Genomic DNA, 12,046 nt, shown 5'->3' with positions numbered 1-12,046 from the left:
GTTTCCTTGAGCTCCCTCTTCAAAGTGTGTGCATCTGATTATCAAAGTGTGGAGCATGGGCTCTATCCTTGCTGTAGGGGATTCTGGGAAAGCAAGTCATTGGCATTTCCAGATTCTATTAGGAGGCAGATTCTACCTGCCACCAATTAATCGCAACGTCAGGGATTCTCCAAATATATAAATGAGTTTTAGAAGCTAGGAAATGGAAAGGGAAGGGGGAAAACTCCTATTACTTCTTCCTGGCAACAAAGTGTTTATCACCGATCTGATGTGCTCTCTGGAGGAACAAGTTTGTAGAACTCTTCTGCATGTTCTAATTAATGAAGTCTTAAAAAAAAAAAAAAGCAAAAAAACCCTTGCATTATAACAATGCCCAGGTCTTTCTGGGAGAATTCTCAATGGGGATGCTTGCAAAGTAGCTTGAATACATCCAAACCTTCCTGATACTTAGTGTTTTCAAACATGTTTCCATTTACCTGTTTCGAATGTGAAGGAATGCAGGTAAATAGCAAAACACCTCTACAGCAATAAGGACGTGACATTAAGAAATGTTGTGAATATTTTGTATCCCTCTCCTAGTGCATTCAATCCTCAAAATGCACAGCGAATTGTTGATTGAACCAATGAGCTTTGATCAATTTGACTGAGTATGACATATAAGAGGAAGCCATCGAAAAATGGAAGGTTTTGACATTTTTTCCAGTTTTATTGCATCACAGTGCTTTTCAGTACCTGACCCAACATAAGGAACTAGAAACTAATTTGAAGAATTCATGTTTCTGTAGTTGCAGTGAAAATTCAGTGACTTGGGATTTTTAGCAAATATATAACTTGTTTGCACTGAGGGCCATAAATATGGCAAAAGAAAGTCGATGTACAATGAATTTTTGTATTGGAAAACACAAAACCTGCTATTTTTACTGGTTTTATATTTTCTCTGAACTTAGGAATTATTTTCTCTTATCTGACTCTCTGGGTTTTCCTCTTCAAATAGAATGCTTGTGACCTATAGAGGTTTAGAAAAGGTTATCCCCAACCAAAACAAGGGCTTCAGTAAAGGTAATTCTGTGAAATCGCTTACATTTGACGTTGCTAAACTTAAGTACAATAATGTCACATGTACTTATACAGTAATTGTGGGCACGCCTAAGTCCCTCCCTCTTTCCTAAACCAAATTCCCCAGATCCTAGAAATCCAGCCCTTCTGCCCTCCGGAGGCGCCTTTCCCAACGTAAAGTACAATTTTAAATTTAAGCTCCTGACTAAATAATGATTCCGTGGTCAACGGCCAGGGAACCTGGGCACCCCGGAGCCTCTGGAGGGTGCAGTGGGGTGTAGGCAAGGGCAGGGGGAGTGGGCGAAGCCGCTGGTTGGTGCCTGAAATCTGTGCGTTGCCCCTTTAATTGTGTCCCCAGCCCTCGGGCGTTTCTGTCCAACGCCCACGTCAGCAAATACCTTTTGTTTCTCTCACGTTGGGGCTACTTGTTTTAGGGCGCAAAGGAGCGGCTTCGAAAGTGGGTATTTCCCCTGCCGAGGTCCAGGAATCCTCCCCCAGCCCGCGCGCGCGACCCGCCGGTGCGCCGCGGCCCGCGGTAAGTGGCTGCGCGCGGCGCGGCGGAGGGCGGGCGGGGCGTCGGGGCTGCCGGGACGGGCCGCGAGCCTGGCTGCGGGCGGAGGGCGGGCGGCGGGCGGCGGCGGCGGCGGGATGCGGCCCGGGCGCGGCGCCCCCAGACGTCCCCCGGGCCGGCAGAGCGGCGGGAGGCGCAGAGGCGGCCGGGCGCCATTTGCAGCCCCCGGCGCAGAGGCGGCGTTGGTGGCGGCGGCGGCGCGCCGGCTCCGAGGGGCTGGGGACGGCCACAAAGGCGGCGCGGGCGGCGGGCGGCTGGCGGCTGGCGGCGGGGGCCCGGCCTCGGGGCGGCGGCCCGCGGGGAGAGGCGGGCAGCGCCAGGGCGCACGGGCTCGGCACCCCGCTGCCGGCCCTCCCCGCGGCCGCCCCGCCCGGCCAGCCCCTCCTGCGCGCCCGGGAGGGGCTGCGGGACAATGGCCGCGCCGTCGCCGCCCGCGCCCGCCTAGCCGCCCGCCCGGCCCGGCCCGACCCGACCGCGGAGCGGGGAAAGGCGGGAAGGCGCGCGGAGCCTCCTGGCGGCGGCGGCGGGCAGGCGGCGCAGGGACGGCGCCCGGCGTGTGTGGAGCCGTCGGGCGCCGCGGACTCCGGGAGGGTCGGCGGCCGGCCGGGCTCGGGCTGCGCGGCGAGTGACGGGCGGCCCGCCCAATGGGGCGGCGGGGGGCGGGCGGGCTGGGGTCCCGGCGTTGCTTCCCCGCGCCCCGGGCACTTCCTCGGGAAGGTGGCTCCCTGGGCAGTAGTCCGAGTTTCTCCTCCATCCTCCATCCTTTGGTTTTATATCGTGATGCAACAGATCCGGGCTCAGAACCGAAGGCAGACTTGCTACACCCAACACATACGGAGCCATAATTTTTGGTTTATGACGGAACCGCACAAACGCACCTTCCATCCGTGCAGACTGCCTCTTTTATAAGTTAGTTAGCGGTTTGGCTCCTTCCCCTTACAATGCGCTTATTTCACATGGATTGTGCCAGAAGCCAGACTCCACACCTTTCCAAGACGTGTTAGGTTTTATTTCCTTCTCTCTCTCTTTAAAAAAAAAAAAAGAGAGAGAGAGAGATAATTGATATAAAACATTGTGTTGGTTTTCGTTTAAGACGTCTTTGGAAGCAGTAGATTCCCACCTAGTGGGCTTTTAACTACGCACGCCAGTGTTCTGTTCTCAATAAACGTTCCTGTTTGCGGAAGTTTATTTAGTAAATGGAGCGCCTTCGCCTATATGAATTATTTCACTTAATTTCACATAAAACAGCCACCCGGTCAGCTCGATGGTTATTCCACTTTCCAGATGAGGAAATGCGTTAAGTGCGGAATGTAAGCGTTCGATAGCAGTCTCCCAAAGCCCCTGCCTCCTGTTCTTGTTCTTCGTTCCCTCCTAAAAGCACCTCCAGAGTCTTCTGGAAAGCGTGTCGGTCACTTTGCTTTCCTGCTCTAAAAACCTTAGTTGATCTTTATCAGAACAGAGTCCAAAATCCTCAACAGGGGAGACAAGGCTCAAACTTACTCTCTTGTCCCACCTTCCCAAAGCCTCAAGTATGGGTGGGTTTATGGGACCCCTGGAGCAAGAGCTCTTCGCTGATAACTAGGGATCACTTTATTCCTGGGAACCTCTCTGGCCACAGCAGTGGCAAATGAGACCTAACCATCTAACCTGCAACCCTTAGCCAATTGGGCACGTGTGGGTTAGACTGCAAGATGTCAGCAGAAGGCATCCTGAGTACCTGGGCTCCTTGAGGTAAATTTCTGTACCCCATGTAAATTTCTGACCCCATGATACTTGATTCATCCTCTATAAGTCTTATTTTCTATTTGAAACTGGGTTTCTGTTTAATAGGCTTAACCCTTTCAGTGACATAATTATATGTTCATAATATCTAAAGGATTTGATGTAAGTTTTTTTTTTTATTCCCCTCAAGGGAAGTTTTTGTCACTTCTTTGCCCAAAAATGGTTCCCATTTTACTCATATTAAAAGCCAAAGCCTTATAAAAGATGGTCCTATGATGTCCCACCTGCTGCACTGTCACTCTTCCTTTTTTGAGTCCATTTCTCTTTCCTCTCTCTAGTCCTCCAGCCCTCTCTGTGCCATGTTAGAATCTTTCCATCTGCCTGGAACACTCTTTCCGTAGATAGATAACACATGACTGTCTCACCTCCTTTTTTTTCTTTTAATTTTTTTTTAAAAGATTTTATTTATTTACTTGACAGAGTGATCACAAGTAGGCAGAGAGGCAGGCAGAGAGAGAGGGGGCGGGGGAAGCAGGCTCCCTGCCGAGCAGAGAGCCTGATGCTGGGCAGGAACCTAGGACTCTGAGATCCTTAACCCACTGAGCCACCCAGGCACCCCTTTTTAAACAGAGTCCAAAACATTAAACATTTAAACATTTTTATACTTAATTCTAAATCTTTCCAGGGTTAAAAGATGTTCATCCACTGAAGAATACAATTACCATGCTAGTTAGCTCAAGTTCTTTATGACTCAGGGATTTTTGCTAAGGAAGCTAATGAGATGGTTTTGGTGACCCTGATGGGACATACTAAATTCTAGTTTAATGACTATGTATCTTAAAAGAGATGGTGTTGGAGCCCACAGTCGTCTTCTTCTTCTTTTTTTTTTTTTTTTTAAGGAGCGGGTAGGGAGGGGCAGAGCAAGGGAGAGAAAAAGAATCCCAAGCAGCCTCCACACCCAGCAAGGTGACTTACTGAGGCTCCACCTCACAACCCTGAGATCATGACCTGAGCTGAAATTAAGAGATGCTTAACTGACTAAGCCACCCAAGCGCCCCAAATTTAACCTTTCTTAATGACTTGAGTACAGTTGTAAATGCAGGTTATGTTAATGTCCTGTGGTTGTAAATATTATCACATGGTAAATGAACCCAACCTATAGGACAATTCCTATTTTTTCGTAGAAGTTCCTGTTTTTGCTCCTTCCTACAGTTCTACCTCCTGTCAGTTCCTCACCATGTCTTGCTTCGACAATTTTTAAAAGATTTTATTTATTTATTTGAGAATGAGAGAGAGGGAGAGCATGAGAGGGCGAAGTTCAGAGGGAGATTCTGACTCCCTGTTGAGCAGGGAGCCTGATGTGGGACCCCATTCTGGGACTCCAGGATCATGACTTGAGCTGAAGCAGTTGCTTAACCAACTGAGCCCCCCAGGCTCCCTATATTCAGCTTTAAATTGGTCTCTTTGGCCCTGCCTCTTCCACTGTTTCTTTCCTGCCATGGTGTCTCAGGTTTTCGCCTGGGTACGCAAATTGGATCATAATAACAATAATACCTAATACTTGTTGAGCCCTAGCTGCATGCCAGGCACTGTGCACGCGCTATGGTCAGAAGAGTGCAGGACTCAGGAGTGTTGGTTTGGGGTCAGTCAGCCAGAACACCAGTCTCTGTCCACTTGTTCCTGTGCAATTTTGGAAAATTTTTGAAGAATTTCCTTATGGCTCAGTTTCAGCTTCTGTGAGGACCACAATAAGATGAGTGTACAGTGTTTAGCACAGCGCCAAGTGCACATTCAAATATTAGTTATTTTCATTGAGATATAACTCACATGTCAGAAAATTCACCCTTTTAAAGTAAATTCAGAGGGCACCTAGGTGGCTCAGTCGGTTAAACGTCTGACTTTGGTTTCAGCTCAGGTCCTGATTTCAGGGTCATGGGGTTGAGCCCTGCTTGGGGCTCTACCCTCAGCATGGAGTCTGCTTGAGCCTCTCTTCCTCCCTCCCTCTCTGCCCCTTCCCCTTCTCCCCGCTGTCATGTGCGCTTGCTTGCTTGCTCTCTCTCAAATAAATTAATAAATAAAATCTTAAAAAATAAAGTGTAGGGGGACGCCTGGGTGGCTCAGTTGGTTAAGCAGCTGCCTTCGGCTCAGGTCATGGTCCCAGCGTCCTGGGATCGAGTCCCACATCGGGATCCTTGCTCCGCAGGGAGCCTGCTTCTCCCTCTGACTCTGCCTTCCACTCTGTCTGCCTGTGCTCACTCTCGCTCGCTCTCTCTCCGACAAATAAATAAATAAAATCTTAAAAAAAAAAAAAAAAGTGTAGGGATGCCTGGGTGGCTCAGTCGGTTAAGCATCCCAGAGTCCTGGGATCAAGTCCCACATCCAGCTCCCTGCTCAGCTGGGAGTCTGCTGCTGCCTCTGCCTGCTGCTCCCTCTGCTTGTGCTCGTTCTCAACAAATAAATAAATAAATAAAATCTTTTTTAAAGAAAGATTTTTCCATGTCTTTAAAAAAATAAGTAAATAAAGTGTACAATTCAGTGTTTTTTAGTGTAGTCGTAGAGTTGCACAACCATCACCATTCTTTAATTCCAGAACGTTTTCACCATAGTATAAAGAAACCTCATACCCATTAGCAGTCACTCTCCACTGCTGCATCTCCCTCCACCCATAACAACCACTAACCTACTCTGTCTCTGTCATCTCTCCACGGTCATAAAATCTATGGTCTTCTGTAACTAGCTCCTTTCACTTAGCTTGCGGTTTTTAATGTTCACCCATGTTACAGCAAGTATCAGTCCTTGGTTCCTGCTCATGGCTAAATAATGTTGTGTTGTGTGAATGTGTCATGTTTTGCTTTTCCATTCAAATGATAGACATTTGAGTTGGTTCTGTGTTTGGGCTACTATGAATAATGCCTCTGTGGACATCTGTGTACTACAAGATTTTTTGTGGACATATATTTTCATTGATCTTGGGTATATGTCTAGGAGTAGAGTCACTGGATTATATAACTGGTTTTTAATAGCTTTATTGAAATACAATTCATAGTATTGTATCATTATTATTATTGTATTATACAATATATTATACAATATGTTATATTATATACACATATTATGAATTATACAATTCACCTATTTAAAGTATAAAATTCAGTGATTTTCACTCTATTCCTTCTGTACAACTGTCACCACAGTCAATTTCAGAGCAGTTTCATCACCTCAAAAGGAAACACGTACCCTTTAGCTCTCAGGCCTCTCCTCTCAGCCCCCTCCCCACACCCCGTTCCCAGCCCCAGGCAACTAAGTGTCTACTCTCTATATGAATTGAGTCATATAGTATGTGGTCTTGTGATTGGCTTCTTTCACTTAGCGGAATGTTTTCAGAATTCATCTGTCATATAACACGTACCAGTACTTTTTTCCTTAAAAAGGTTGAATAACATTCTATCTTACGGCTATTCCATTTTCCCGGTGATGGACTTTTGTGATGTTTCCATCTTTTAGCTATTATGAATAATGCTGCAACAAACATTTGTATACAGATTTCTGTAGGGACATACATTTTCATTTCTCTTGGAGATACACCTGGGCATGGAATTGCGGGGTCCTCTGATAACTCTATATTTAATCATTTGAGGAACTGCCGGACTGTTTTCCAAAATGGCTTCATCATTTTACATTCCCACCAGCAGTGTATGACGGTTCTGATTTGTCCAGATCCTGGCCAACACTTATGTGTGCGTGTGTGTGTGTGTGTGTGTGTGTGCACGTGTTTATTCTAGCGATCCTAGTGGATGTGAAGTGGTATCTTACTGTGATTTTGATTTGCATTTCCCTGCTGACCAATGATGTTAAACGTATCTTTATGTGCTTTTGCTATTTGTCTCAATTTATTTCTTATTGCTATTAATCTTATTAATCTTAGCTATTATCTTATTTAATCCTCTTAACAGACTTCCTTAGAGCCTCTTAACAGTCAATATCCTCATTTTACAAAGAAGAAACTGATGCACAGAATTAAGTAGCTTGACTAAGTCCCACAGTCAGTAGTAGATCTGCAATGATGTCACTCTTCTTAAAATCCTTCAAAAATGTCCCAAACCTTCAAAAGTGGAGGGGCTTTGGGATCTGGTGCCTGCATTCTTCTTTCTCTTTTTCTTTTCCAGTAGGCCTCTACAGGTCCCATGTCTATAGCCACAGCAGCATTTTTATCATCCCCAAAGAAGGCACGCTGTTTCATACCTACCTGTGTCTTTGCCCTTGGTGCTGTGCCCTTTGACCTCTGTTTCCTGAATGAACTTCTACTCATGCTTCAAGACCCACTCCACTGGCACTGCCTTTGGGAACTTCTGGACACTTCTAGACACAGTCATTTACTTCCTTGGTTTCAGAGTTCCCTTGTGCTAGGAGTATTTTCTTCATTGTAGTGTTACTTGGTTTAAAAGCTTCTTTCTTCTCCATCTTGCTCTTTCTCTGACTCTTTCTCCTTACAGATACTGAGGTGTTCCAGAGCACTGACCTTTCCCAAAGCTAGAGAGAGCCTGGCACAGAGTTGGTGCTCGATGATTATGTATTGAATGAATACATTTCTCCTTTTTTTTGAATATATGCCCTTCTCCTAAAAATAGTATAAAAGATCTTTGCTTTAAAAAAGGATAGGAAAAGGAAACATAGATAGCTATATGGCGTTCAGAACAGTGTAAAAGTAATCATCAAGTCAAAGATTGAAGTTGCTCTCTTTCCATTGTTTTTCTAACCCTGCAGAAAGGCCTCCAGTGCTGTTGCATGCTTGGCTCTCAGCAGTGTCTGAACCATCAAGGGTATGACAAACACTTTTGTATCTGCTTCAGTTCCCCCTATCTCACTGGTCCTGTTGGATAAGTTGCAATAAAAGGTTCTTATGGTTTCAGAATATTTGGGGGAAGCTTTATTTCAAAATCTGCCATGTATTTTCCATCATCAGAAGATACTTACAAACCAAACAAGGCCATAGTTTTATCTAAGATCTTCTTAATATGTACATTAGAATAGTATCCTAAGCCTAAACACTAAAATTTTAACTTTCAGATAGCAAATCTTGTGGAGTACAGATCCTATTCTCATGAAACCTCCTCTGTGATAACATTATTTTTAAAGATTTATTTGTTTGAGGGCACCTGGGTGGGTCAGTGGGTTAAGCCTCTGCCTTCGGCTCAGATCATGATCTCAGGGTCCTGGGATCGAGTCTCAGATCGGGCTCTCTGCTTGGCAGGGAACCTCCTTCCTCCTCTCTCTCTGCCTGCCTCTCTGCATACTTGTGATTTCTCTCTGTCAAATAAGTAAATAAAATATTTTTAAAAAATAAAGATTTATTTATTTGAGAGGGAGCTCACACATGAAGAGGAGGGGCAGAGGGAGAAGAGAGAGAGAGAATCCCAAGCAGACTCCATCCTGAGCACAGAGCCCAACATGGGACTCCCACTCAGGACCCTGAGTTCACTACCCAAGCTGAAACCAAGAGGCAGACACTTAACCGACTGAGCCATGCAGGTGCCCCTGTGATAACATTGAAAAAAAATCTGAGTAACAGACCAGCCTATGTATCTGTTAAGGGATGGATGGGTAAAGAAGATGTGAGAGAGGGCGCCTGGGTGGCTCAGTGGGTTAAGCCGCTGCCTTCGGCTTGGGTCATGGTCTCAGGGTCCTGGGATCCAGTCCCGTATCAGGCTCTCTGCTCGGCAGGGAGCCTGCTTCCCTCTCTCTCTCTGCCTGCCTCTCCATCTGCTTGTGATATCTCTCTGTCAAATAAATAAATAAAATCTTAAAAAAAAAAAAAGAAGATGTGAGAGAGATATATGTAATGGATTAATATTCAGCCATGAAAAAGAAAGAAATCTTGTAGTTTGCAACAACAGGGACAGACCCTGAGAGCATTATGCAAAGTCAAATAAGCCAAATAGAGAAACACCAATAGATACTACAGGTTATCACTTATATGTGGAATCTCAAAAACAAAGCAAAACTCCTAGAAACCAACTAGAAAAGTGGTTGTGAGGGGCTAGAGGATGGAGAAAATAGGAAGAGGCTGGTAAAAAGGCACAAACTTTAAGCAATAAGATGAGTAAGGCCTGAGGATCTAATATATAACATGGTGACTATAGTCGATAACACTGTTAGGTATAATTGAAATTTGCTAAGAGAGTAGAGCTTAAGTGTTCTCACAAAAATAAACAAACAACAACAAGAAAACACACCAAATCCCAATACCAGCGATCAGTGTGAGTGAGATGATGATGTGTTCATTATCTAGATGGAGGGACTCCTTTCACAGTGTATATGTATCAGAGCATCATAATGTACCACCTTTAAATACCTTACGGTTTTGTCAATTACATCTTAATGAAGCTGGGGGAAAAAAATCCGCATAGCAAACACCCTGATTCCTAGAGCATCATTAATGAGGCAGTGTTTGAAAGGGTAATATGGCAACAGTCGTTTCTACAGAATAACTCTTCCTTGGGGCGAGGTCTACAATAGCGAGTTAGAGTAACCTTAACTGCTTCAGGCCAGCTAGAACAGAGCTTTGCCGACTTCATGTATTTACACTGTGATTTTGAAAAGATCACTCTCTCGGAGCACACGAAAACGAGGGACCCAGTCATGTTTTTTTCTGCATCCTCTTTTGTAGAACTTAGCATTTTACAGGCTTCAAGAAAATCTGTGGTAGTAAAGTTATAAAAGGTTTACGTTTTCTATGCAGTTAAAGAGTTTAAAGCGGTGTGTGTAATTAATAATAGTCATGATGATGATGATGATTATCATAATAATAACATCCATCAAGGGCTTGGTATAAGCAAAGCACTGTTGTAAGCACTTTACTTAGATGATTTTTCTCTTTTACTCTGTCCTGTAGCTCTAGAAGGTATTTCTTTCTTTCTTTCTTTTTTCAGGTTTTATTTATTTATTTGACAGAGATCAAAAGTAGGCAGAGAGGCAGGCAGAGAGAGGGGGGGAAGCAGGCAGGCTCCCTGCTGAGCAGAGAGCCCGATGCAGGGCTTGATCCCAGGACCCTGGGACCGTGACCTGAGCTGAAGGTAGAGGCTTTAACCCACTGAGTCACCCAGGCACCCTAGAAGATATTTCTATGATTCCATTTTACAGATGGAGAAACTGAGGCTCTAGAAGGTTAACTTCCCATGTTATCTAGTTAATGTGTGGCAGAGCCAGAATTTGCACCTGGACAGTCTGAGTCTAGAGCCTGTACCCCCCGCATACTGACCAGTCCTGCTGTTCACACACTACTCGCCTGTCTGCTTAAAGTTCGAGGTAATTGATGTATTAGTCTGTCATCTGGGCCTTGTAGCAGGAAGAAGACACCGCTCTAGAATTTTAGCTGGTTTACTAAAGGGAATTGAGTGCTTACAAAATCACTGGAAAGGCCAGAAGGAATGGGCTCCAGGCGGGGCCTGCAGAAATCATTCCCAGAACCAGACTGCAAGCAGGCCCTCTGGGGGAGGGAATCAGGAAGCCACCACTGGCCCTGCTGTGTTCCAGATGGCATTGCTAGCTGCAGTTCAAGGGTCAAGAGATTGCTTTCCTGAAACTGCCCCTCAGTACCCACCAACTGGGGACGGTTGTCGCTACCAAACTTGTCTATAAACAGCCATGAAGCTCTGGACCCTGGAAGGCTTTGCAGGAAAATCCAGTGTTTCCATAAATGTACTTGCCAGCATTAATGCCTAAGTAGCAGAAAGATGGCCCCTGCCTCATTTCTGTCTTCCAGATCTCACAGAAGAACATCTGATGGATGAATTCTGTTTCACATGGGGAAACTGAACCGTAAAGGAGTCTGGGAAATGTGTTTTTTTATTTTCCAAAAGGAAGTTGGAAAGGATGCTGAAGGTTAATACACAAACCAGCTAACATCTGCTAGGGTAGGGGTGCTTGGCCGGCTCTGTCAGTAGAGCGTGCATGTGACTCTGGATCTCAGGGTGGCAAGTTCAATCTCCATGTTGGGTGTGGAATCTACTTTAAAAAATTTGTTTTTTAAAAATATCTGCTAGAGTAGAAATGGTGGTTATTCCTAAAAATTATATGTTTCAATGTGTAAAAACTACGCAGGGCATAGCCTATGTCCAGAAATCAGTTTTCTTAAAAAGCCACAGAATTAACTTTGCTTGTCACTGCACAGACCCAGTACTAGTTAGTGTGCTGTTAGGTACCATTGTTGAAATAGTAAAGCTATAGTTCTCCCGGTAAGTACCCTTTCCTGAGTGCTCAGTGGGGCTAGGTGATAGATGAGCTTTTAGTGTCGCAAGGAGTTGTTCTCAAAAATTATTAATTTTGTTCCCCCAACTAGTTTTCTGCTCAAAAAATTTTGTAAGCCTAAAGGCAACAAAATGTTTTGAATGATTTAAGTTGCCAGAATCCAGACCTAGTCACAAGTGGGTAGGTAATGGAATCATTTTACTAGTTTAAATATATCTGAGCAGCTCTCCTTTCTCTGTGGGTGTTTTCAGGATACTCATTTAAAAATTAATGGAGTGCCTGGGTGGCTCAGTCAGTTGAGCGACTGCCTTCAGCTCAGGTCATGATCCCAGGGTCCTGGGATGGAGCCCTGCATCCGCCTCTCTGCTCGGCAGGGAGCCTGCTTCTCCCTCTCCCTCTGCTGCTCTGCCTGCTTGTGATCTCTCTGACAAAATAAATTAATAAAATCTT

The 12,046-nt window shown here is 45.2% G+C and overlaps 1 protein-coding gene across 4 annotated transcripts in view; it reads left to right on the top strand.

Annotated features, from left to right (window-relative positions):
- The first annotated feature begins 1,157 nt into the window (after positions 1-1,157).
- ZBTB8A (zinc finger and BTB domain containing 8A) overlaps positions 1,158-12,046 on the top strand; it is a 65,295-nt gene continuing 54,406 nt past the window's right edge. For 2 of the 4 annotated variants that reach the window (XM_032360785.1, XM_032360786.1), the window contains exon 1: positions 1,240-1,591. The gene's annotated coding sequence lies outside the window, so the exon portion shown is untranslated. The other 2 variants (XM_032360788.1, XM_032360787.1) reach the window with 2 other exon arrangements.

This window comes from Mustela erminea, chromosome 10, assembly GCF_009829155.1.
Source record: "Mustela erminea isolate mMusErm1 chromosome 10, mMusErm1.Pri, whole genome shotgun sequence".
Lineage (NCBI taxonomy): Eukaryota > Metazoa > Chordata > Mammalia > Carnivora > Mustelidae > Mustela > Mustela erminea.
The sequence above is the reverse complement of the archived record's forward strand: the minus strand, read 5'-3'. Positions and strand labels throughout refer to the sequence as shown.